The sequence below is a fragment of the Tachypleus tridentatus genome, chromosome 2 (assembly GCF_004210375.1).
Source record: "Tachypleus tridentatus isolate NWPU-2018 chromosome 2, ASM421037v1, whole genome shotgun sequence".
Taxonomy (NCBI): domain Eukaryota; kingdom Metazoa; phylum Arthropoda; class Merostomata; order Xiphosura; family Limulidae; genus Tachypleus; species Tachypleus tridentatus.
In genome coordinates, this window is record NC_134826.1 from 139,679,017 (window position 1) to 139,704,326 (window position 25,310).

Here is a 25,310-nt window from a genome sequence, read left to right on the forward strand (position 1 = left end):
GTTGGTAAAAGAGTAGCCCAAGAGTTGGCGGTGGGTAGTGATGACTAGCTGCCTTCCCTCTAGTCTTACACTGCTAAATTAGGGACAACTCGCACAGATAGCCCTCGAGTAGCTTTGCGCGAAATTCAAAAACAAAGAAAACAAACATTTCTCAATCGAGTTTCTTTTTACTTGGAATCATTTTAAATAATTCGTGTAATAAAATCTGTCAGGCAATTTGTGTAGTTTGTGGCTCATTATTAAAGTTTTAATTATAGGCGAGTTTTAAGGACGATATAGCCAGCGTGAGTTATCACAGAACGTATTTGAATATTTAAAAACAATAACCACTCCACAGAACCTTAAACGAAGGCTGTGCGCGCGATCGAGCTGTTTAACATTGTATTGTTTTTACACTAATTCCAGAACATTCTACTAATTATACGTTCTGTTTTTAACTCACGTCACGACCATGTAGTATTTCGTTACAGATGTAATTACTTCCTGTTCCCCAGTGATACAGCGGTAAGTTTTGGGACTTTCAGCAGAGGTTCGATTCTTCTCAGTTAACAAAACAGATAACCCGATGTGGCTTTGCTAAGAGAAAACACACACAGACAACCCTTGTTTTTACATTAACATGCTTTATTCAACTTGCAGAAGATATCCATGTACATTGTAAATAAAGTTCTTTCTTGACACTAAAGTGATTTCCACAACCCTATTATTAATTTAATTTTATTAAATTATACCAATGGAGCCTTTAAAAATATCACTATAACTCTTGGAATAAAAAAAACAAACTGAGAGTCCTGGACCCTTCACTTTTGTATCCTAAGTGAAAACCCTGAAAAGTAAAATATTCATAGTAGGCGACGTATCAGAAGCCCACTTATCAAACGTACGTTTTGATTTTCTCGCACGTATATATTTATTATCAAAGTGTTCAAATATGACGCTATTTTTAAGCACAAAAAGAGCTTTAATTTACTTTGCACACTAATAATTTTGCTCATATACAAGTACTTAGACAATTAGAGAAACGTTGTATTTCGTGTGAACACATGAAAATGGATCCAGGCAAGCGAGAAAATAAACATACTTGTAACTATTTAACTTTAGCCGTTTTTACACGATAATTTAATCATTATTCTGCAATAATAATAAATAAATTTCAGGTATCAAGGTCGCATCGAAAATCAATTAATTTATCTACAGTAAAAACATAGAACTTTCTGATAATGTTAATATATTGTAAGGTCTAAAAAAATAAGTGTTTTCTTGTAATAAACCCTGAAGTGTGCCATGTTTCATGTTTCTGCTGCCATCTAGTGTATAACATGAAAACTATTTTATATCGATTTCTTTTATAGAAAATTTTCTAATTATTTTATGTGTGAAAGATAATGGTATACAAATATTCAGTACTCTGTTCTTGTCAAAGTGAGCCCATAATTACAGACACTCACCTGACTCCGCTCTTGTTAAAGTGAACCCATAATTACAGACACTCACCTGACTCTGCTCTTGTTAAAGTGAACCCATAATTACAGACACTCACCTGGCTATGCCCTTGTTAAAGTGAACCCATAATTACAGTCACTCACCTGGCTATGCCCTTGTTAAAGTGAACCCATAATTACAGTCACTCATCTAGCTATGCCCTTGTTAAAGTGAACCCATAATTACAGTCACTCACCTGGCTATGCTCTTGTTAAAGTGAACCCATAATTTCAGTCACTCAGTTAGCTCCCTCTCTCCCGTCTTTCCCCACTGATAAGCTAAGTGGGAAATCTTATTACACCACAGAAATATTTCTATCAGATTCAAATCTTTTAAATTGAATTGTTAAGATGTACAGTCTATTGTGTCGTATCAACTGTCTGCTGTCACTCATTAACCATTTAGTAATCTCTTACATTTGAGCAAAATCTATGTAACTATTACAAAAAAATACAATTTTATTTCAAAAGCTTACATATAAATATAAAATATATCATTTTATTCGATGCGATAAATATTCGCACGATCCCATATTTCAATAATGTATCAAATAGATTAATTTAAATAAAATAACAACACATTCGGTATTTTTTGTCGTTGTAATACTTTTATATTTATAAAGTAGAAATTAAGTTTTATCACTGTGTGTTTATATATATATAGCGTCCTCTAGGTGTCCCCTTTCCAGTAATTTATTTAACTCCAAACAGGCGTTAACCCTTACTCCTTATTAAGTACTTACAGCAGTGGGTCAGCAGCTGGTTATCTGAACTTTGCACGCACGTTGTCTTTTCCCGCGTGTAGATGTCAAATCCATACTGACCTTCTTCGGGAAATATTAAAACGAACGTAATCGTTTCGTCTTCCGCCTTGTAAGAAACGTACTTAGAAAGTGCCTCTTTGTCTATTCCGTTCTTATGCAGAGTTGCTATGAAGTCCGTTAGAGGGCGCGACATCCGAAACTGAATTTCCAGATCAAGGGACGAAACAATTATGGCCTCTTTGTGAGTTAGCGGGAAAAGTCCAAACAACCTCAGAGCCTTCGCGGGTCCCCATTCCCCACTGGCACAATCTGGCAAGGGGACCATCACCGACTGCAGGTTTTCACATAATATTTTAAACTTGCACACACTCTTGAATTTCATTGGTTCTCCACTCAAATATTCTTGTGGGGTAATAGCGTTAGCAAATATGTCCAATAATAGGGTACTTCTGCAAGGAGCGTGCAAGCGAAATGTTACAATGTTGTCCACGACGGACTGCAAAACAAACCTCTTGAGGTTTATATCGTTGTAAGTATTGACATTAGAGCCAAAAAACTTTAAACTGTAATGAAATATTAAGTTCGAAGACATATGGGACGTCATTGCTATATTCACGACCACTGCGCCACTGGTGTCGGTTCGCATTACTGCTGTGGTCGTCTCGTCTGGCAGGTACAGACGGTATCGAAAGAAGAGAGATCGTACAAAAGGGTTTTCCTCGAATTCTTGCAAGGTAACTGGTCTCTTCAGAAGTTGCCATTCTGGTTGGAAAGGAAAAATTCATAGATGAATTCGTTTGGATCAGTGAGAAAATAATGGTCGTCGTATTCGTAACGCAAGCTATCGTCTTTGTTTCCGCTACCAGGCTGTGAAGTTTCTTTAGAATTCACCAGATGACGCGCGCCCCAGTTGCACTGCACGAAACGCCAAGCTCCAGCAACGTAAACTGCATTCCACGAGTTTCGGAAGCGACTGTCCTGAACCGAGTCCCCGGGTTGATAGCCGGCACTCTTCGAATAGCCTTTGATCACGACACAGTGCAGGCCTGCGTAACTGTAATAACGAAAATTTTGTGAAATAATGAGAAAACATTTGTTTTCCCTTACAAAATGCTCATGGATGTGGATCAATTACACAATTTACTGACTTATTTTTACACTGTTCACTACTGGTGTGAAAAAAAATGACCAGAAACTTGAATAAAATCAATTTCCATATAAAATACTTCAACAGTAATTAATAGACTATTGCAATATTGATGGTGATCTAATTTTGTTTTAGCCTCATGTAATTATAGAGCCTTCTAACCAAAAAAAGTCACAGACCAGCGAGCAATGTGGTGCATAGATAAGTTAAAAGTTTATAAAGACAATTTATGTTATTTTTAAACGAGAACTGTAGGCAACACGTCCGTATTTTAAAAACCAGTTTAAAACTTATTTGTATTCTATGTGGATACTTATTGATTCTTTGACATGTTACTCGTGCGTATAAATATTAAGTGCAGAACCTGTTTATGGATCATTAACAAATAAGAGTCGTTTCCAAGAGCAAGAATGTTAATAACCACAAACACATCGATGCTTTCTTCCACGAAACAACGGCCATATTAAAAAGCAGTAAATGTTTAAAACACGTAATTAAAAAACTACTAAATCTAACATTTTAACAACCGTGCCCCGTCTCACTTGTTTGTTTGTTTTGAATGTGTCGCAAAGCTACACGAGGGTTATCTCTGCTAGCCGTCCCTAATTTAGCAGTGTAAGACTAGAGGAAAGGCAGCTAGTCATCACCACCCACCGCCAACTCTTGGGCTACTCTTTTACTAACGAATAGTGGGACTGATCTTAACATTATAACGTTCCTACGACTGATTTGGCGAGCATATTCGGTGTGATGGAGATTCGAACCCGCGACCCTCAAATTACGAGTCGAGCAACCTAACCACCAGGCCATGCCGGGCCCCACTCTCACTTCTTGACATGAACAATGAAAAATAGTTCTTTCTATCTCCGTTAAGGTCAGTGTTTAGACTTTCCAAACACTGTAGGAACTGAAGCGTATTCGAGTTGTAAAGATAAAACCTAATAATGACAACTTCGTTATTCAATAAGAACTACGTTATATCCTATACAAAATTTCAATAGCATGAGAATCGCATCCAATTTTATCAGTAGATGGAGCTACCATAGTTCGTAATTCAGAACATTATTCTCGGAACAAATTTCTAGCAAGTCGCTTGATAATCATTGTAATGCTCATATCTGTCTCTAGCTTCTGGAGCGTTTATATAGTTCATCTATCTCGTGCAACTGTTGCTAGTCAAAATTGTTTTGTTTTACGTTGCAATTAAATATTTTTAAAATTGCACTAAAATAAGCAATCACTGGAAGCTTTGTTGTAGCTGCAATCACGTCCATGGATCAAAGATTACGCGACTTGTGGCCGGATACACATCTCGTAAAGCTTTGAAGAACATTGTCTTAGCCATCTTTACTTGATGATCAGCCGAAGAATCAAAATGTATGTATATTATAAAACTTGAGTTATAATATAATAACGTATACGTTTTATATCCAAGTACACAGTGTTGCGAAACAATAAATAACGCAAAAATGTTTTTCAAAATTACAATAAAATAAATTAACCACAATTAAAGAAAAAATGCTCATACGTCATCTAGGCAGACGCGGAGTTGTCCGAATTTTTACCTCAATGTAAAAATTATATTCTCTGACGTCACTTATTATATAACGTAAAATTTATATTGCATAATAAAAAGCTTATAAAATTTGTTATCCATTTTGTTCATCTACATAAAAAAAATCATAAAAACAAGTCCGTAGCACGTGCTTTCTTCCACATTCTACTTTGACCACTCTTCCTCGAAACGAAGGATGTGTAAAAAATCGACTCTTATCACCTGCCTTCCACAAGCCACTACTTTCTGTTCAGTACCAGAACTTATAAATAAGGTAGACTATGAAAGATATAAAGAACTTTACGAAACGATATTTAAAAGTATCATTGTTACTATTTGAACGCTGAAACCCCCTGAAATTTTTGCAAACAATTAGGCTTAAAAATGATAAGGATGTGCAAATTAGGTTGAAGTGTGTATTTTCTTATAGCAAAGCCACATAGGCTATCTGCTGAGCCCACCGATGGGAATCGAACCCCTGATTTTAGCGTTGTAAATCCGTAGACATACCGCTGTACTAGCGGGGGGCGCGCAAATTAGGTTGAAACAAAGTAGATATCTGTCTATAGAGGAAATTCTTAAATTGACGATGGAATTTGAATCAGTTACGTTCGCAGATGAGCAACTAAAAGAACAACTTTTAGAACTAAAAGAACCATCTAAAGGCCCGGCATGGCCAAGCGTGTTAAGGCGTGCGTCTCGTAATCCGAGAGTCGCGGGTTCGCATCCCGTAGCGTCAAACATGCTCGCCCTTTCAGCCGTGGAGGCGTTATAATGTGACGGTCAATCCCACTAGTCGTTGGTAAAAGAGTAGCCCAAGAGTTGGCGGTGGGTGGTGATGACTAGCTGCCTTCCCTCTAGTCTTACACTGCTAAATTAGGGACGGCCAGCACAGATAACCCTCGAGTAGCTTTGTGCAAAATTCACAACGAACAAACAAACAAAACCATCTAAAAGTTAAGGAACAATCAGTTAAAGAAATTTTGAAACATCAATTTCTCCCGGACAATGATCTGCAAAAAAATATGTGTGTTTTCTTATAGCAAAGCCACATCAGCCTATCTGCTGAGTCCACTGAGGAGAATCGAACGCCTGATTTTAGAGTTGTAAATCGGTAGATTTACCGCTGCACTAGCGGGGAGACGCAAGAAATGAAATAATTAATTTAGAAGAGTAGTTAAACATAGTAGAAGATGCACATCACAAGACAACAAGTTTCATTTTTAACTTGAAAGGTTTGGTTAGAATTTCGCACAAAGCTACACAAGGGCTATCTGCGCTAGCCATCCCTAATTTAGCAGTTCAAGACTAGAGGGAAGGCAGCTAGTCATCACCACCCAACGCCTACTCTTTTACCAACGAATAGTGGGATTGATCGTCACTTTATAACGCCCCCACTGCTGAAAGGGCAAGCATGTCTGGTGTGACGGGGATTCGAACCCTCAACTCTCGGATTACGGATCTAGTGCCTTAACCAGCTGGCCATGCCGGGCCAACTTAAAAGGAACTGCACACAAAAGCTGGTATAGTACAATAATTCCTCCCTAAGAACGTTGGCGAAAGGGAACTGTGAAATTTGGAAGGTAAAAACAATTACATGTATAAAAGAACAAACTGGTGTACTAGAAACCCAGAGTTAAGCTGGTATATATTTAGGCCTCAATTTGTGTAGCTGCAAGTTCTCTTGTATACAGAGGGCGTATTTATCACTGGCTTAAATGGACCTTAAATTAGCATATTCTTCTACATGAGTTAATCTTTTCTTACCGTGGACCCAGTATAAAATGTTGACAGCAAGAACAAATGAATATATACAAACAACTTTTGACTACTTTAATGCAAGTATACTGTTTTTAAATGTAAACAAAAAAGGTAACAATTGTGTTTGAAAATACAGTTGAAGGGTTTGTTTTTGAAGTCAGGCACAAAGTTACACAGTGGGCTATCTGTGCTCTGCCCACCACGGGTATTCGAAATCCGTATTATAGCGTTGTAAGTTCGTAGACATGCCGTTATGTTATCGGGGGGTATAATCCTAAAATTGTCTTACATTTTAAAACAAACTTGGAATGATTATGAACATTAAACATATCATAATAATGTAATAAATCAAAACATTTGTAAAACGACATTTTCTAAAAATAGTCAACCACTGCTAAAATTAATATTAATTGTGTAATTAAGAAATATATTTTCATTTGGTGAAACGTGTAATTTTTCATACGTGTGTCACAATCGCCGAAGACCATACAAACTTCTAAGTATCGTAAACATTATATTCTTAAGTAGCGCGAATAGCCCCCGAGTAGCTTTGCGCGAAATTCAAAACAAACCAAATTCTTCAACATAGTTTAGACACTAATATGTTAAAAGAACCATGTACCTGCAAAGGCGTTTAAAAAGGACGTGATAACTTTCGGTCCCATTCTTGATTCCCCGCAAGAGGGCCATGGGCGTGTCATCATAAATGTTACTATCAAAAGTCATATTATTTAAATTTTTCACGGTAATCCAACGGAATATTGCTCTAAAGGACAAAAAGACATAACAAAATCAATAATAACACTCATAATTTTATCATCTACTATAAATGCTAGATGAAATAATAAAAAAATCATAATTTTCATGATTAATGTTAAATATTAAGACCGCATATAATAAAGCAGGCTTGTCGGTAAATGTCGTGTTATCACAATGATAAAAACTGCACATTTGTTTGTTTGCAATTAAGTACAAAGTTACAAACTAGGCTGTCTGTGCTCTGCCCACCAAGGGTATCGAAAACAATTGCACATGACACAAATACTCCTCAGCTGCAGTTTGATAAATGATCATACGTTAAGCAGCGATAACTTATATAAGTCGTTAACCTACTGCTATGTTGAAAGGTTCTGTTTTCACTGATCCCTTACATTAAACGTCTAATCGATAAAAATATGGAAACAAAGTCTTTAAGCCGATTACTTACATTAGCTGCTAAGCCTATTAAACAGTGGGAAAAATTTATTCAGGCTAATTTTTTGTATTAGTCGTTAAACGTACTACAGAGTGGTTTTTGTTTTAGGCTTATATCTCATATTAGCGATTAAACCTATTACAGCGGGAAATGTCTTTAGACTTATCCTTACACTAGCCGTCAAATAGATAAAATTATGGAAACATTAATTATTTAAACTGATTACTTACATTATCTGCTAAGGCTATTAAATCGTGGAATGATTTTGTTTAGGCTGATTCTTTACATTAGCTGTTAAACGTACTACAGCGTAATCTTTTTGTTTCTTTTAGGCTTAACACTTACATTTAGCGGCTCAGCTTACGATAGCGCAGGAAGATTGATTTTAAGCGCGAATTTTATTTTCTTCTAACAACGAAAACACAATTAATTATAAAGAACTTTAATATTATTAGAATATCGCATCACTATCTATCAATTCAAACTAAACCAAGCTTGTACGCAGAATACTTGAAAGGAATCCTAATTAATCAGCTCCATGAGCCAAGGCCTACACATACCGTGTGAAGCACAATCAATATTCTAATGTTATGAAGCTTATGGGTGCATCCCCCCCCCCAGAAAATATGTAAAACTAGGTGCTATGAGATTTGATCTGGAAGAAATTTTGTACGAACTATAGCAGGGGTGTGCAACAGGCGGCCCGCAGGCCACAACCCGGCCCGCCAAGCCATTTAGTGTGGCCCTAGTTGTTGTAATCTAACCATGTGGCCTGATCTGTAATCCAACGCAAATGGAATATTTTTAAAAGCATCGATCCTACGGGATTCCCAGGCTTCGACTCGACAAACTTCTAAAATTATCTTTGCTAGAGAGGAGCAGGCCGAATTCGATTGGTCGGCCTCCTTAGGACATGAATAGGTGACGTGCACTAGCACTATTGTCTACGACTCAACGTCATGTCCTGAACCTCGCCTTCGCCCGCTGGCGACAATTTTCCCTAACCTCTGCTGTCCGTCATTCATTATTGGTGAAAATTTTATTACCTTTTACAGTTACTACAAGAGATTGAAGGTAAATTGATTATTATTTAGCATATTGTTGTGACTTTACTGAATTTATTAAAATTATTGCTTTCAGATGCATCTGATTCTATGTACAGTGTGACCTCGTTATTCGCGGGGTTACGTTCTTTACCCTCCGCGAATAGCGAAAACCGCGAATATTGGACGCAGTTTTAAAACGTATATGTATGCGATTATATACTATATGAAATGCTTCCCAAACACTAATGATACTTATACTCATTGATGCAGTAATAATGTAGCAATATTGCATACTGTTATGTATTTCACTAAATTGTACCGTGCGTTACCGGGCTGTGCTTTGCCGTTTGCGTTGTTGGGGAAGCTGAGGCAGTCAGCCAATAGCAGTCCAATCTTGTTTGGTGAAGACGACAATTGATAAAACGGCTTGATTGAGTAAATACAACAGAAATCTTCTCGAAAAGCCCTTTCAGTCTCTGTGACCTACAAAACGCAGTTCGCGCATAACCCGCGAATATGCGGGGCCGCGAATGGCGAACCGCGAATAGGCGAGGTCACGCTGTATTTTGCTATTCTCAATTAATTTAAGTACCGGAAGGCTATGATCGGGATGCCAATTTAGAAACATGTGTTTCTGTCCATAAGAGGTTCCATGTGTAAATAAATTCTATGTTTTTTCTACTTTGCTATTTTCGTGAGAATAATTTTTGTTTTGATTTCAGGGCTAGTAAAATGTCAGCAGTTAAGAAACGAAAAATTGATGATGAGGGAAGGTTATTCAACAGTGAATGGTGCACAAAATATCTTGTTGTCCCACATAATCAAGGTGTTGTCTGCCTCGTCTGTCAAACTACAATTGCAGTCATGAAAGAGTACAATATTAAGCGACATTACGCAACTAAGCACTCCTCCCAGTTTGATGAAATTGTTGGTCAGGCACGAAAGGACAAAATTGAACATTTAAAAACATCCATTGAAAAGCAACAAGGTGTTTTACCACTTTCAAGAAAAATTCAGAACTGGTGACAAAACTGAGTTTTAAGCTTTGTGAATGTATGGCAGAAAAGGGAAAGCCTTTCAGTGATGGAGAATTTATTAAAATTGTTTAACAATATTCACAGAATATGCATGTCCAGAGAAAAAATATTTGGTGGAGCAAACTAGCCTTTCCCGCTTTACTGTCTCACGCAGGACAAAAGATCTTTCAGAGGACATCAAAGAAACTTTGAAAGAGAGATTGAATTCGTGTGAAGCTTTCAGTCTGGCTTTGGATGAAAGCACTGATATCAATGACACATCCCAACTTGTCATTTTCATCAGAGCTGTTACTGCAGGCTTTGATGTTTTCGAAGAGTTTTTAGATATGGCAAGCCTTTCCTCCACAACCACAGGACAGGATATTTGTGAACAAGTGCTTAAGGTTGTAGAAAAGTTTGAACTGAATCCTTATAAATTATGTGGTGTTACAACAGATGGTGCTCCTTCCATGACAGGTAGGACAAATGGATTCACCAAGAAATTTCTAACTGCAATTGGAGCACAAGACGTAGTTGTAAGCCATTGCATTATTCACCAAGAGAGCTTGTGCACCAAAGTTCTGGATTTTGAAGAAGTCATGAAAAATGTCGTCCAATGCGTAAATTATATTCGAACACGAGGATTAAATCATCGACAATTTAAAACTTTTTTAGATGAGCTGGACAGTGAGTATTCAGATGTTTTGTACTTCTCTGCTGTACGTTGGTTTAGTAGAGCTGCTACTTTGAAGAGATTCTGGAATATGCGAGAGGAGATTAAGTTCTTCATGGAGAGCAAACGTCAGAATGTGGACTTCTTGAGCAATGAGAACTGGCTGAATGACTTAGCATTCCTCACAGACATTACACAGCATCTGTCTGATTTAAACTTAAAACTACAAGGGAAAAGTCAACTTGTGAATAAGTTGTTTGAGCATATTTGTGCTTTTGAGAAGAAATTGGAACTTTTCCAGGTTCAGTTGAGAAGAGCCATATTGACCCATTTTACATGTCTTGCAACCAGGAAACTGGAATTTCCTAATCTGGATTGCACCAAATATGGAACCAGTGTACAAAAGCTGCGTGATGAGTTTGCAAACAGATTTCCAGATTTCAGACAAACTGAAATTAGATTGAAATTGTTCGCTCAACCTTTGATTTGGCAGTGGAAGACAGTCCTGATGATTGCCAAATGGAACTCATTGAACTGCAGGCTGACATGGACACTAAAAGGAAATTCTCTGAAAACAGTTTGCTAGACTTTTACAAACTCTGTGTACGTGAAAAGTTTCCCAATTTGTCCCGTCATGCACAAAGAATTGCCTCCCTTTTTGGTAGCACCTACTGCTGTGAGCAATTTTTCTCCAAAATGAAGCTCATCAAAACCAAATGTAGAAGTCAGCTGACTGATGAACATTTGACCAGTCAGTTAAGAGTGGCAACCACTTCTGTCAAAGCTGATATTGACAAGCTCTGCAAGGACTCTAAATTTCAAGTGTCGCACTAAAATGATCACTCATGCAAAAATATAAAATATTATTGCTTGCATTTTGAGAATTTTTTTTAATTTATTGTGCATGTACACGAATAAGCTTGTTTTTTAAGTGGCTCCGCTTGATTGATGAAGTTGGTTATATGGCCCACCGACGAAAAATGTTGCACACCCCTGAACTATAGCTTAAACAATTGTATGGCTGTTCATATACAATTCACAAACATCTAATGAAAAGTCAAGAAATCGTCATTTTAATGTAGCTCTACCTGGGGAGTTAGATTTGAATTACATATATATATGTGTTTTATTATGGTAAAGTACTGTACTATTTACATGCAGGGCAGTTATTAATTGTTAAGTTACACTACTAATTTATACAACTCTGAACAACAACAGTGTGTTAGTTATTTCAGTCATTGGTTATCGTATACGTACATTTTTGCACTCATGAAATATTCTTCTTGAGCGCTTTTCCATAAACAGCTTACATACAGTTTCAATGTTGATGGTAGTGTCATAATGGTCATGTATTAAATCTGGAACACTCAGTCTTTCTTCTATTTGTTTGCACCTCAGGTGCAAACCATTGGACACTCGGAGAGCAGATGCTAAACGTTCATATGAGCATGAACTTAGTGGAAGCGTGGCAAAGAGTTTCAACAATATAAATATATTTGGTACACTGAAGCATGGAGAGATTTAGAAAGTCAATTTGTTTTCCATCTGCGAAGTTGTTCATCAAAGCATCAGGATTTAACTAATCTTCACTGCAAAAGACTATAACCTGTCAGCTACCAGAGATGAAAACTCTTGTGTGAGTTTTGATGGCATGAGTTTCTGAAGTGACATGCTAACAGTAATATTAAATTTACAGTATTACTGTTGTGCTTGAAGATACGATGTAAATAATCATATACGTTCACTCTTAGTGAAGTCAGTTTCTTACAGTAGTGTTCTATTAGGGAAGCAATAGAAACAATATCTTGGTTTCGACATTGTAAAATTACAAGTACTTCTCTCAAACAGTAAAGGGAACATTGTAAAGATGTTAAACAACAATAATTCAAAGTATTCCTGCACTTTTAAATAAACTATAGAATTTTTTAGTATCGTCAGCAGTCCAACTGTCATTAAACATTTCAAAACTATCATCTCTATACACAAGAACCTAACACTTGTGAAGTAACAATGGATGGCATAAAATAGAACCTTTCTCAACCTCCATTATTCTCAACCCAATGTGTAATGTACACACATTGAGTAGCGAAACACGTGATGAAGCTGTTCCATGACCTTTTGATAGATTGTCTTTAATAGTTCCAAACGTTTAGGTGAGGATTTACTCCAAACAATTATTCCTTTAACTTGATCAATACATTACCTGGTGGAAATGAACAGGAATTTAAAATAGTAAGATCAAGTGAATGACTCACGCTATGAGTGTACAACCCCCTACTCTGCATACCTCGAACTTGTTTGTGAACACAAAAACCTCCGCCAGTCATGGCCTTTGCTCCATTGTGTCCTTTAGCCACAAAATTCATTTAGAGATAATTCAACATTAATCAATAACATTGCAACTGCACATAAAATATTTATTGCTCTGACTCTCTGTGTCTTAACAAATCCAATAAATTTGTCACCAGTAAGACAAATACACCTACTATAAAGAATCCAATCTACAAAACCCGATAGAAGCAATACGGCTTCAGGATTCCAATTACAAAGTGTCAAAAGAAACCATTGCATGCAACTATTTTAAATCATAAAAATTCTAATGACTCGTCAGAAGAATGTAGATTATTTAAAAAACTTCACATACCATAAACAGCTGCACTATAACTGTATAAGCATAAATTATTGCATCAAAAAATGTTGTGTACGGGCGAATATCTTCGAAGCCCTGTGTATGTGCATGCAAACACGAAAACTGGCTATTATTATAAACTAAAAGATTTTGTCAACACACAACGAAATTGTGTTATTTACATTTGTGTTAACTTAAATAATCTCACGGAATACACTACTTTACGAAGCAGGAAAAAATAAAAATAAATATTCGCTAGGAATTTCGGGCAAAGGTACACGAAGGTTATCTGCATTAGCCATTCCTAATTTAGTAGTGTTTGTTTGTTTTGTTTGTTTTTGAATTTCGCGCATAGCTAATCGAGGGCTATCTGTGCGAGCCGTCCCTAATTTAGCAGTGTAAGACTAGAGGGAAGGCAGCTAGTCATCACCGCCAACTCTTGGGCTACTCTTTTACCAACGAATAGTGGGAATGGCCACATTATAACGCCCCTACGGCTGGGAGGGCGAGCATGAATTTAGTAGTGATAGACTCGTAGGCTATTCCTTCAGCAATTAGTGAGATTGACAGTCACATTATAATGTCTCCACAGGTTGAAAGAGAGAGCATGTTTGGTGTGATGAGGATTCGAATCTACACCCCGTAGGCTGCTTTTATATAACCAGCCAGAAACTGGAAATTTACTGTTTGAGAGTGAATTATTTTTCTTCCTCTTTTTGAGAATTCAAAGTGGCTACCAGTAAAGTAGAATGAATTTTGGTTAAAGTTCCTGTACATAAAATCGTGATACGCTATTCGTATGTTTGTTGTTTAAGCGCAAAGTTATACACAGACTAGCTATGCTCTGTCCACCACAGATATTGAAACTCAGTTTCTAGTGTTGTGCTACTGTGTCCACCGTGAGAAATCGAATCCCGATTGTAATTTATCGCTGTCCCAGCTGGGAACTCGTTTTTTGTGGAGGCTTACAATTATCTAATTATTAATTTTCAAACTTTTTCAAATAAAAATATCTAAGCAAAGGCTATGAAAATTAAATATAGTTTACTCAGAATAAAACACATTGGTAATATAATATTATTTGAAGATTGGTATTTTCAACATATTCAACTGTTTTATACTTTGCATCACTGGTTGATAAAATATATACAACACTATTGATTATGTAATAACTGTCCTAGCGGCGAAAACGAGTAGAAACAAAACGCTGATTAACATTTACATCTATTTCTGTTTTTACCTTCTTTATTTTTAACACAAAACTGCACAGCTGGTTATGTATAGTTGCTCTCACTAGGCATGGCCAAGCGTATTAAGGCGTGCGACTCGTAATCTGAGGGTCGCGGGTTCGCATCCCCCTCGCGTCAAACATCCTCGCCCATTATTCTATGGTAAAAGAGTAGCCCAAGAGTTAGCAGTGGATGGTGATGACTAGTTGCCTTCCCTCTAGTCTTACACTGTTAAATTAGGGACGGCTAGCACAGATAGCCGTCGAGTAGCTTTGTGCGAAATTCAAAAACAAACAAATGCTCTCACTACTATGGGGCATAGAATCATAAATTTTAATGTTGAAGGCCCACAAACTTTCTGCTCACTTTTTAGGGAGAGGGCTAAATTTTCAAAAATCAGTTATGTGTTCCTTTTTTTTATTCGAACATAATTTAATATCTTAATAAAATAAGCTAAAATGAAATTAAAACTTACATGCAGTTATATATATATAGATAACGGGTAAGATTTACAGCTTTATTTAAGTGCAGAACTATACAATGCAGTGTATTTGCCACCGAGATCAAACTACATAATTTAGTTTCATATTCAAGAGCTAACCACTTAACGGTTGAGAAGAAATGAAGTTTATGGAAGAGATTAGAACATGAGGAATTTATCTCCATGAAAGGTCAATTCTAAAACCACACAACACCATGGTGACCAGAAGCCTTGAAATGAACTCAGTTTTTTGTAGTAACAGAAAGATTTTCAAAGGCAAAATGTGATCCATAATATTATATCATCTACTTTTACCACAGTAGAAAGCACGTGTCAAAACTTTACTGATCAGTCTCTTTCAGTGTGTCTTTATTTGTAACTTGATGAACAAATGTTTGTAACAAAGCAATAATTGTTTCATGCCACCCTCCAGTGGCACAGCTGTATGCCTAAGAACTTAAAATGTTACAAACCGGGCTTCTATGCCCGTGGTGCAGCTTTTTTGCTTAATTACAAACAAACAAACAAAATGTTTGTATCTCAACGCGGCTGGTATGGGTATTAACACTTTTATTGATAAGCAGAGAGCAATGTTTCGACCTTCCTAGGTCATCTTCATGTTAACAAAGAGCCGTTCTGAGATACATTTTTATTTCAAGTGGGTTTCTCGTCATCAAAAAAAAAAAAAACGTCTCATACCCCAGATCCCCAAATATACATTACCTTGCTTTTTCTACGTCAGTCACGCATCGAGCAATCAGAGGTCTCACCAAATCTGTAAAGGTCACCTGGTCCTCTTGTGCTACCTTTAGTGGAAAATGCAAATTTTAATGTTTATTTGTTTTTAACTTTTATTTTTTATATAATTCAGACCACACTAATTTATTTTTCAACAAAAATTCACTGATCTATTAGCTTTTGAGAATCCATTGAAAATTACTGGATTTTTATTACGGCATATTTAATTGAAAAACATAATTCAAATACCGTTCTGAAACGTTTTCTATTACTTTTACAGATAACCGAATGTTGTGGTTTAACTGACAATAGTTTATATTCACAAACGTGAAATCTACGTCAATAAACGTTCCTCGAGAAAAATAAGTATTTTCTATAATTCAGATATGATGCAATAAAAAAACACTAAAAATCTTCTAAGCGTTTCACACACATTTTACAACAAGCATTCCAGATAGAAAGCTTACGAAAAGTATTTCAACTTTTATCTTCTCAAACGATGTAACAACACACTCAAGCAGTTGAGCTCATGACATCAACAAACTCTGGCGCCACACCCTAGCTCAATCTGGAGTAGAGTGAAGATCGTGCTTACGAAATAGAACATTTCGACCGACCCATAAAATCATTATGTTGGAGTTGAGTATATCTCTTAGTACTGTTAAAAATATAACAAACAAATATTTGAAATATTTAAATTAAGGCTTATTTAATAACTTCGACATAAACTTTATCCCCAAATTTTAAAATTACAACAAAATTTCTTTATAAATAACATTTGCAGTTTGCTTTTCATCTACCAACAAATACAGATTTTGAGATGGTCCTATCGTTGAACACTTTACATCTCATTGCCCTTGAAAAAAGTATGGTTATTCAAGAAACAATTCAGCAATTTTTGAAACCTCAGAAGAATTAGTTCTAGAGATACCCACAGTAGTCAAAGAACACCATAAGGTTTTCAAACAGATTTTCTGAGGTATTTATCCACCAAACTGCTTGGGTTCCATAAAACTGTTGGTTACAAGATTCTTAATAATATATGATTTAAACAAAAACTGGGAATAAAAATGACATCAACATTATAAATAATTCCCCAAATTAAATCTGGGGTCCCGTATATACTATACATATAAAGTTACAGATTTCATACTTTTGGAGTAGGCAGCTGCTTAAATTCAAAGGCATAACACACCAAGTAATAAAACCATTAAACAGGACGTAACATGCAGGTGTAGAAAATATTCAGTATTATCACTGTAGAAATATTCTTCCTTGTGTTAAAACTAAAAGCAGAGGTACTAAACAAAGAGAAACCCATATCTAAAATAAATAAGTAGGAATTGTTTTATTCAACAAAAACATTACATATGTGACTTCCAGTAACAATAGAATGATATAAGGTTCATAACTACAAGTTAAAACAGTCATTCTCCAATGCCACAAAACAACAGAGACAGCAATTAGAAGTTTATTAAATCACTCTAGAACACCACCAGAACAACAGAGACAGCAATTAGAAGTTTATTAAATCACTCTAGAACACCACCAGAACAACAGAGACAGCAATTAGAAGTTTAGTAAATCACTCTAGAACACCACCAGAACAACAGAGACAGCAATTAGAAGTATATTAAATCACTATGGAACCGCACCGTAAGAACAGAAACGTCAATAAGATGTTTAGAAAATTTTCCTGAAACTCCACTAGAACAACAGAAACGGTACCAGTGATAATCAGTAAACCTCAGCTTTACATGAGAGGCAACGTATAAATTGAATGAATACAAATTATCTATTTTTTGGAAAAACGTTTGTTGTTCATTGGACACTTTCCAAAGATATAACAGCACCAAAGAAGAAATGTTATAGACCTTTTTTCGTAATGGGATCGTAAAACAATACAAATGCCCATGGGTAAATCAGCTAACTATATGCATTCATGAGATGCTATTGTTGCAATATGTTTTGAGAGAACAATCATGGTTTTATAGTAGAAAATACGATTAGTTTAAACTATATGCTATATAAGTGATTAAATACCTTCAGAATGATTCATTATTCAACAAGATGTTCTGTTAATGCATATAACTCATTACAAGTGAATATTTGGACCTTGGTTGGCTATACGTCAATAACTTTCAATTCAGATTTAGTGTTAAAAACATTACCCAAAATACATACGTTTATAGCGACTTGATCCAGCTCTGCAAACACTGCTGGGTCGTTGTAAATATCCCTTTTAGACAGTTTAGGGGGGCTCGGTGGAGGGGAGTGCGTGGGGTAGGGAATAAGCTCTTCTGTGACGTAACATTGTCTGTCAGAATACGTGCACTTTTTCTATACGGAGAAACAAGATTCACAGTCATTATCTTGGGAGAAAAGACAAGACGAATATGTTACTCAGACAATGGTTTTGATCTATTCACTTCAACCTGAAAGTTAAACTTTCTTGATAAGTAAAGCAACATAACCTGGAAAGTTTGAAACAGATTTTAAGTTAAATTCACTGTCAATTTTCGACTCGAGCTCATTAGACTCTTAAGATTATTTATTTGCGAGTTATTAAAACATTAAATACTCCAAAAAGTTACGTAAAGACGAAATACTGTTTAAATGATCTTTAGTTGGCTTGTTTTTGAATTTCGCGCTAAGCTACACGAGGGCTATCTTCGCTAGCCGTCCCTAATTTAGCAGTATAAGACTAGAGGGAAGGTAGCTATTCATCACCACTCAACGCCATATCTTGGGCTACTCTTTTACCAACGAATAGTGGGACTGATCGTTCCATTATAACGCCATTATAAAAGAGTAGCCCAAGAGTTGGCGGTGGGTGGTGATGACTAGCTGCCTTACTAGTCTTACACTGCTAAATTAGGGACGGCGATATTAAGTAGTACACCAGACTTGAATGACTGGAGTGTATGTGTTATGTTACACTTTATTCATAAGACGTGTTTCTCCTTCTTTACGTACGTGAAAAACAAATAGCTTTATCATTATTACAGGAAAAGACATAGGTAGTATTTGCTGTTGTTATTGTTCGTTTTAGAGCTAATCCACTTTGAGCTCTCTGCAGTGTCCACAGCGAGAGATCTAACCCCGTCTTTAACGTTGTAACTACATAGAATTGCTGCTAAACATGAATAGTACGGGTTCTATTTATTAAACGTCTCAATTGGAACATCGGTTCGTCTTAAGATTTATAACGCGAAAGTCTAAGTTTCTATGCTCATGGTTGACTCAGTACAGACAGCCCATTATATAGGTGTGCGCTTAACTTCAAAAACAAAACCTTTGTTGATACGACCTGGATTTGCTTAAAAGTTTAAGGCAGGTTATACAGGTTATATTACAAAGGTTATTTTAGAAACATATGGATAGAGATAGTATAATATGCGAGTATTAGTTAATGTAACAAGTGGGAGACGAATAATAACCTCTTTAGTTGGTAGCGATATTTAGAAACACTGGAATAATACCAAAATACACGGACATTACTACACATACGTAGTTGTGGATATAACTAGCAGTAACAATGGAAAAGTTATACATAATTTACCTGTAGATGGCATAGAACGTTGGACTGGCATCTACAGAAGTATAGCTGTGGATATGTCTAATAAAACTACTGGGTTAAGTTTAGAAAGGTAGTTTCGATAAAGGTGGTATCTGAAAACAAATACTGTGATAATTATACAAAGTTATCTAATGAAAAGAATGACAAAAACGTTTAGATGACGAAAAAGCTGTCTGTGGATGTGCGTAATAATGACACCTTTAGGGTTAAGTAGGCAATGTATCGACTGTACTGAGGGGGCGCTTGTCAAGGCCTCATTTTTCCGTCCTGCATCTGATCTGAGGACAACAGGGACCTTCATGAGCTGTCTTTTATGGTCTTCAGTAATAACCGTTTATTTGCTTCTGGTTAACTGCAATTATAATTGTTAGCTATCTCGTATAGTTCGTTTTCTTACCACTATCTCATAAATGTATAATAGGTCTTATTATAAAATACATCGTATCATACACTAATTCTTCTGACTTCTTCTTACTGGTTACAAATATTACTCAGAATATTTAATGATTGTGGTCGCTAATTGTGTTCTTTATTTCAGTAGGCCCGGCATGGCCAAGCGTGTTAAGGCGTGCGACTCGTAATCCGAGAGTCGCGGGTTCGAATCCCAGTCGTGCCAAACATGCTCGGTCTTTCAGCCGTGGGGGCGTTATAATGTAACGGTCAATCCCACTATTCGTTGGTAAAAGACTATCCCAAGAGTTGGCGGTGAGTGGTGATGACTAGCTGCCTTCCCTCTAGTCTTACACTGCTAAATTAGGGACGGCTAGCACAGATAGCCCTCGAGTAGCTTTGTGCGAAATTTCAAAACAAACAAACAAACAAAATTATTTCAGTATATTGTCACTAATTATATTCTTCAACTCGATGTATCGTGGTGTCCAGTTTCACTCCAATTAGACGATTCTCCATCTTCAAAAATCCAGCAGGATGTTTATTGATATTAGTATTATACACAAGCAATGGTAGTGATGGACAAATAATCACTTTGTTGTTTAATTGCTAGTGTTAGAACAACATAGGAAAGAGACACATATTCTGGTCTTGGCACTACCGAAATAACAACTCTGAGTGATATTTTAATAGAGCTTGTTCAGATTTCACATCTATTTACCCACTAATTTACTGATAAGTGAGTGAAAACGCAAATTGTATGAATAACGTCACACGACGTTTTAATTTCGTTTAAGTTAACGTGCAAAAACCAAACACTGATTACTTCCATTCAGCAAGAGCTTAACTCGTTATAAACTTACTGGAGAACGTTACAAAGAATTATTTCATCAAATACTCTTAAAGGTGCAACTGTGGTTAAAGATATAAGGCCGGTATTATTTGTTGTTATTTAGGCATTCCTTCAAATATCACACTGTGTTGTTCATATATATATTTGGAATTATTCGTAACACAGGTCAGTTTCTAGACCACTAATGACCGTAGTCCAAGTTGTTTTAAATTCTTGTTAAATTATTACGTTTCTATTTGTTTCAGACTTTTCGCATAAACCTAAACAAAGGGTTATCTGCGCTTGAGCTTATCTGATTTTAAACTGATAGACAAGACGGAAGATATTTAGTTAGGATAATCCACCAAATACTCTCTGACTACTCTCATCTGGGTAAAAAATGGGATTGTAACGTCATTTTTACAGCACATTTACGAACCACAAAGTTTAAAGCGCGTTTTTGCGGGCACGATTCACAAACCACAAACCCTCAAATTCACAGTCCAAAAACCCTTACCATTACCTTAATCCCAGATCACATCATTTGCAGAATTCTTCCGGATTAAATGAGTTTGTCTTTATATATACATTTATCAACTTCAATCCTACATATACATATAATTGTAATTAAATTCATAATTAGGCATAGAAACATACCTTCTCCAACTCGTTTCGTTTTTGGTTAATTAGATTCATCATTTCTTTGCTATGTTTGTCTATCAGGTCTGCAGTAGCTGTACGTTCTTCTTCTAGAAGTTTTCTTGTCAGCAACTCTTTCTTCTTGCCCAACTTAAAGGTCATATTCCTCTCCAAATCTCGTCTTTCCTTCTGCTGCTTCAGGGTCAAAGTTTTTTCTACGTCGGATAATATCTTCTTTTTCTCACCTTTAGGATCAACCTGGAACCTTTTGGTCAGTCTCTCCAACTCTTTCTCCCACTCTTCCTATTTTAACGGTAAAATCAGAGTAATTTGGTTTGGTTGTATTATTTTAAACGTCAAGGGTTCGATTCCCCTCGGTGGGCTCAGGAGACAGCCCCATGTGGCTTTGCTATAAGAAAACACACACACATTATTTTGAACGAGGTCAGAAAACGCCAAATTCGCTATGATTATATTGCGATGAAATTTTAAAAAGCAGATTATACAGTAGAGATTATTTCGAATTATGATACTTAGATCTTAACCATTAGGGGAACATTTTTTCATTTCCATGTTGAAAATATTAAAATGTTTATCACTTTGTTAGTCTATCATTAGTAAATTGTTATTGTGGGCCATTAAGAGTCCAGAATGATTCGATGAAAATATTTAAAAATGTTTTATTTTATTTCTATATATATGTGGATCAAATGTAGGGAAATAATTAAATCCTTAAGAACTTCATCAGTGGTCCCTATTTTCCCAAACCTGATGCTAACACTTGTCACACCTTTAACAATAGAACAGTATCTTAAGACATTTTCCTCTAAATAACCATAGAACAGGAAATTCTCGAATTTGTTCAAGTTTCTTTCAAACATTCCAAAGCTCAATGTACCTGAATTGAGTGTTTGATACGTTTCTCTTCTTCTGCTCTCTTCTTTGCAAACTGTTGATAGAGGGCGTCTTCTTCGACCCTATGTCTCATTTCCAAATCTTTTTGCGTGTTCTCATCCTACAAATTAGAAGAAAAAAATGTTGTATTTAATTTGATCCGAAAACATAATATATTACATACAGATTCCAAATTGTAAAAGAGAAATGAAACATTAAAAACATAAAATAGTTATCATGTAGTAAACATCAACATTAAAAACATAAAATAGTTATCATGTAGTAAACATCAACATTAAAAACATAAAATAGTTATAATGTAGTAAACATCAACATTAAAAACATAAAATAGTTATCATGTAGTAAACATCAACATTAAAAACATAAAATAGTAGTAAACATCAACATTAAAAACATAAAATAGTTATCATGTAGTAAACATCAACATTAAAACATAAAATAGTTATCAGTAAACATTAACATTTAATAGATTAATGAAGTTAACATGCTGTAAACAACACCATCATTTAAAAACATAAAACTGTTACCATGAAGTGAAACACATAAACGTTTAGTGAAATACACAAATTATTTATCCGACAGTAAACATTAATATTAAATAACACGAAACAGGCACATTGCAGCGAATAGTTGCCAGCACCTAACTTCTTAACTCTTATCCTAAACACAGAACAGTTAGTCATATAAACACTAACGTTTTGTAATACAATATGAAAACTAATTATTACGTTGGCTATAACGATTTTACGACAATCAGTGATTATCAATTCCTCAACCTCGATTGTCATGTGTAATATAATTATATATATAAAAGGTTTGAAATATATATATAAACTTGAAATAGTCATGGATTTCTTTTAGATTGTTTTCACCACTACCAACAAAATCGGAGAAACTTTGCAATATAGATCACTTTTCGTATTACAGAACTACGGTGATATATATAAAAGAGGTTGGATTTTATGAGAGAAACTTTGGTTCACTTTTCGTATTACAGAACTACGGTGATATTGTGGTGTGGAATCTTAACTGTGGTTAATCTTTGATTAAACCACTGTTTTAATAATCTTTGATTAAACAATTGTTTCTCAAAAACCCGAATGACTCAAAGAAAGAGCCTGGAGTTTATATTGTTTTAGAGGACAACGGTCAACCAAAATTGAATGCCTATGGACTTATAGTGCAAGAAACTGGGTTTCGATACTCGTGGTGAGCCTAGAGTTTATATTGTGTTAGAGCACAACGGTCAACCAAAATTAAATGCCTATGGACTTATAGTGCTAGAAACTGGATTTTGATACTCGTGGTGAGCAGACCACAAATAGCCCTTTGTGTAGCTTTTTTGCATAATAACAAAACAAACCAAAATTTCGTGTTAGTGTTGTGGGCTAAGTCATTATCGTGCGTGTTACTAATCTAGTGTTAGGTATTTCAAAGAGTGTAAAATAATTTCTATTTTAGCATAGTAATCTATCTCAACTTCCCTTCATTCAGCTCAGAGGTAATTTATAACGATAAAATTGAGGTTCTACACTTACGACAGGTATAGTTCAAATACCCCATCGTGTAATAATGCGTAGCGTAAGTTGCTAAAACAGAGCTGAAAGGTTGTCCGGTTGTAGTCGTGATAATTTTGAGGCTGGTTATTTGCTCGAACACCCCAACAACTAAAGCTTTAAAAAGTTCTTTGTGTCCTTGAAGATCTTACAGACAAACGAGTTTGTTATACGCGGATTCATTTTGTTTTTAAATATAGCGTGGAGCTTTTTTCTCTTAATATCTTTTAAATCGTCTTCCAGTTATCAAATGATTCCGATAGAAAGTTCAGTCATGTTTTGTGTGGAAACAAAACTAGCGTGTATTAAGAAAAATATTAAATTATTGGATACTTCCCACGTCAGTTGGTATTTTCTTATTTCTGTGGTTACATTTATAGCATCCGACATTAAGTACCAAGAGAACACTTGAGGAAACGTAATTATTTTGCTGGCGTAACTCATACGTTTAGCTTAGGTTATGGTGCTTAATTCGCAAGCTTGGACTAGCGGGTTCTAATCCCCGTCGCACCAAACATGCTCGTCCTTTCAGCCATGGAGGCGTTATAAATTTACGGTCAATCCCACTATTCGTTGGTAAAACAGTAGCCCAAGAGTTGGCGGTGGGTGCTGATGACTAGCTGCCTTCTCTCTAGTCTTACACTGCTAAATTAGGGACGACTAGCGCAGATAGCCCTCATGTAGCTTTGCACGAAATTCAAAAACAAACAAACAAACCACCCGTAACAAACCTACTACCGTCCATATGTATATATATATATATTTACTCTTCTGTATACATTAAATACTTGAAACATAATTTGAAATAGGGTATCAAACGATCAAATTGTTTAGTGTTCTGTTCCATGAACTTTCAGAAAATGTGTGTGTGAATAACCTTCGTTTTCTTCCGCAGTCTTGTGTTTAGGCCTAGCATTACTACGCTTGACTAAGAAACTGTACATAATTACAAATTTTCGATGCCCGGTTTCGTGTGTCTCTAATTAAGTTGTTCATTCAACTCAAGTAAAAGTATTCAAGGAACTCCTAATTATTCGGTTTATTAGACGTGCCTTTCATCACGACTGTTAAACAATGAATTATTTGTGTACCCTTTGTTGGATTTTTTGTAATTGTTGTTAAAAATACCCAGGTGAAAAGCTAATTTAAGAAACTACTAAAACTAGGCAACCATTGTCACTACATCTCTAACTAAACCTACACAACATTTAGATTATAACGTCCACAGTAACTACTATAGTTGTGCCTAGAAAATCATTGTTACTATCTCGCCAACTAAATCTACAACACCTAGATTCTAAGACCCACAGTAACCATATTGTAGTCTGACTTAGACAAACGTTCTTACTAAATTATCAGAACATTCAGACCGTACCAATGTCTTTCTTTCCTATTAACTTTCTCGATTGCTCTCTTAAGAATAAAAAGTTAGCTTTTATATAAACACTAGAAGTTTTAGTTTGTGAGAAACTCTAATATGTTTCAGTATTGTATACTTATTCAAGCCTAATGGGACTCTGAAAAGCAACATTTTGAAAACAAGGTCTCCACGTGTTTGTTAGCAAGATCACTTGGGCAACGGTTAAAGGTAGTTATTGTGGTAGTTCTCGTTTCGAGATGGAATGTAATAAAAAGTAAACAACCATATCTCAATATTAATTTATCTTCGTACTTTAATTAAGA

At 35.7% G+C, this 25,310-nt stretch overlaps 1 pseudogene; it reads right to left on the bottom strand.

Moving 5' to 3' along the window:
• Positions 1-1,287: 1,287 nt before the first annotated feature.
• The window catches only part of LOC143245617 (hillarin-like), an 85,382-nt pseudogene continuing 61,359 nt past the window's right edge, over positions 1,288-25,310 (bottom strand).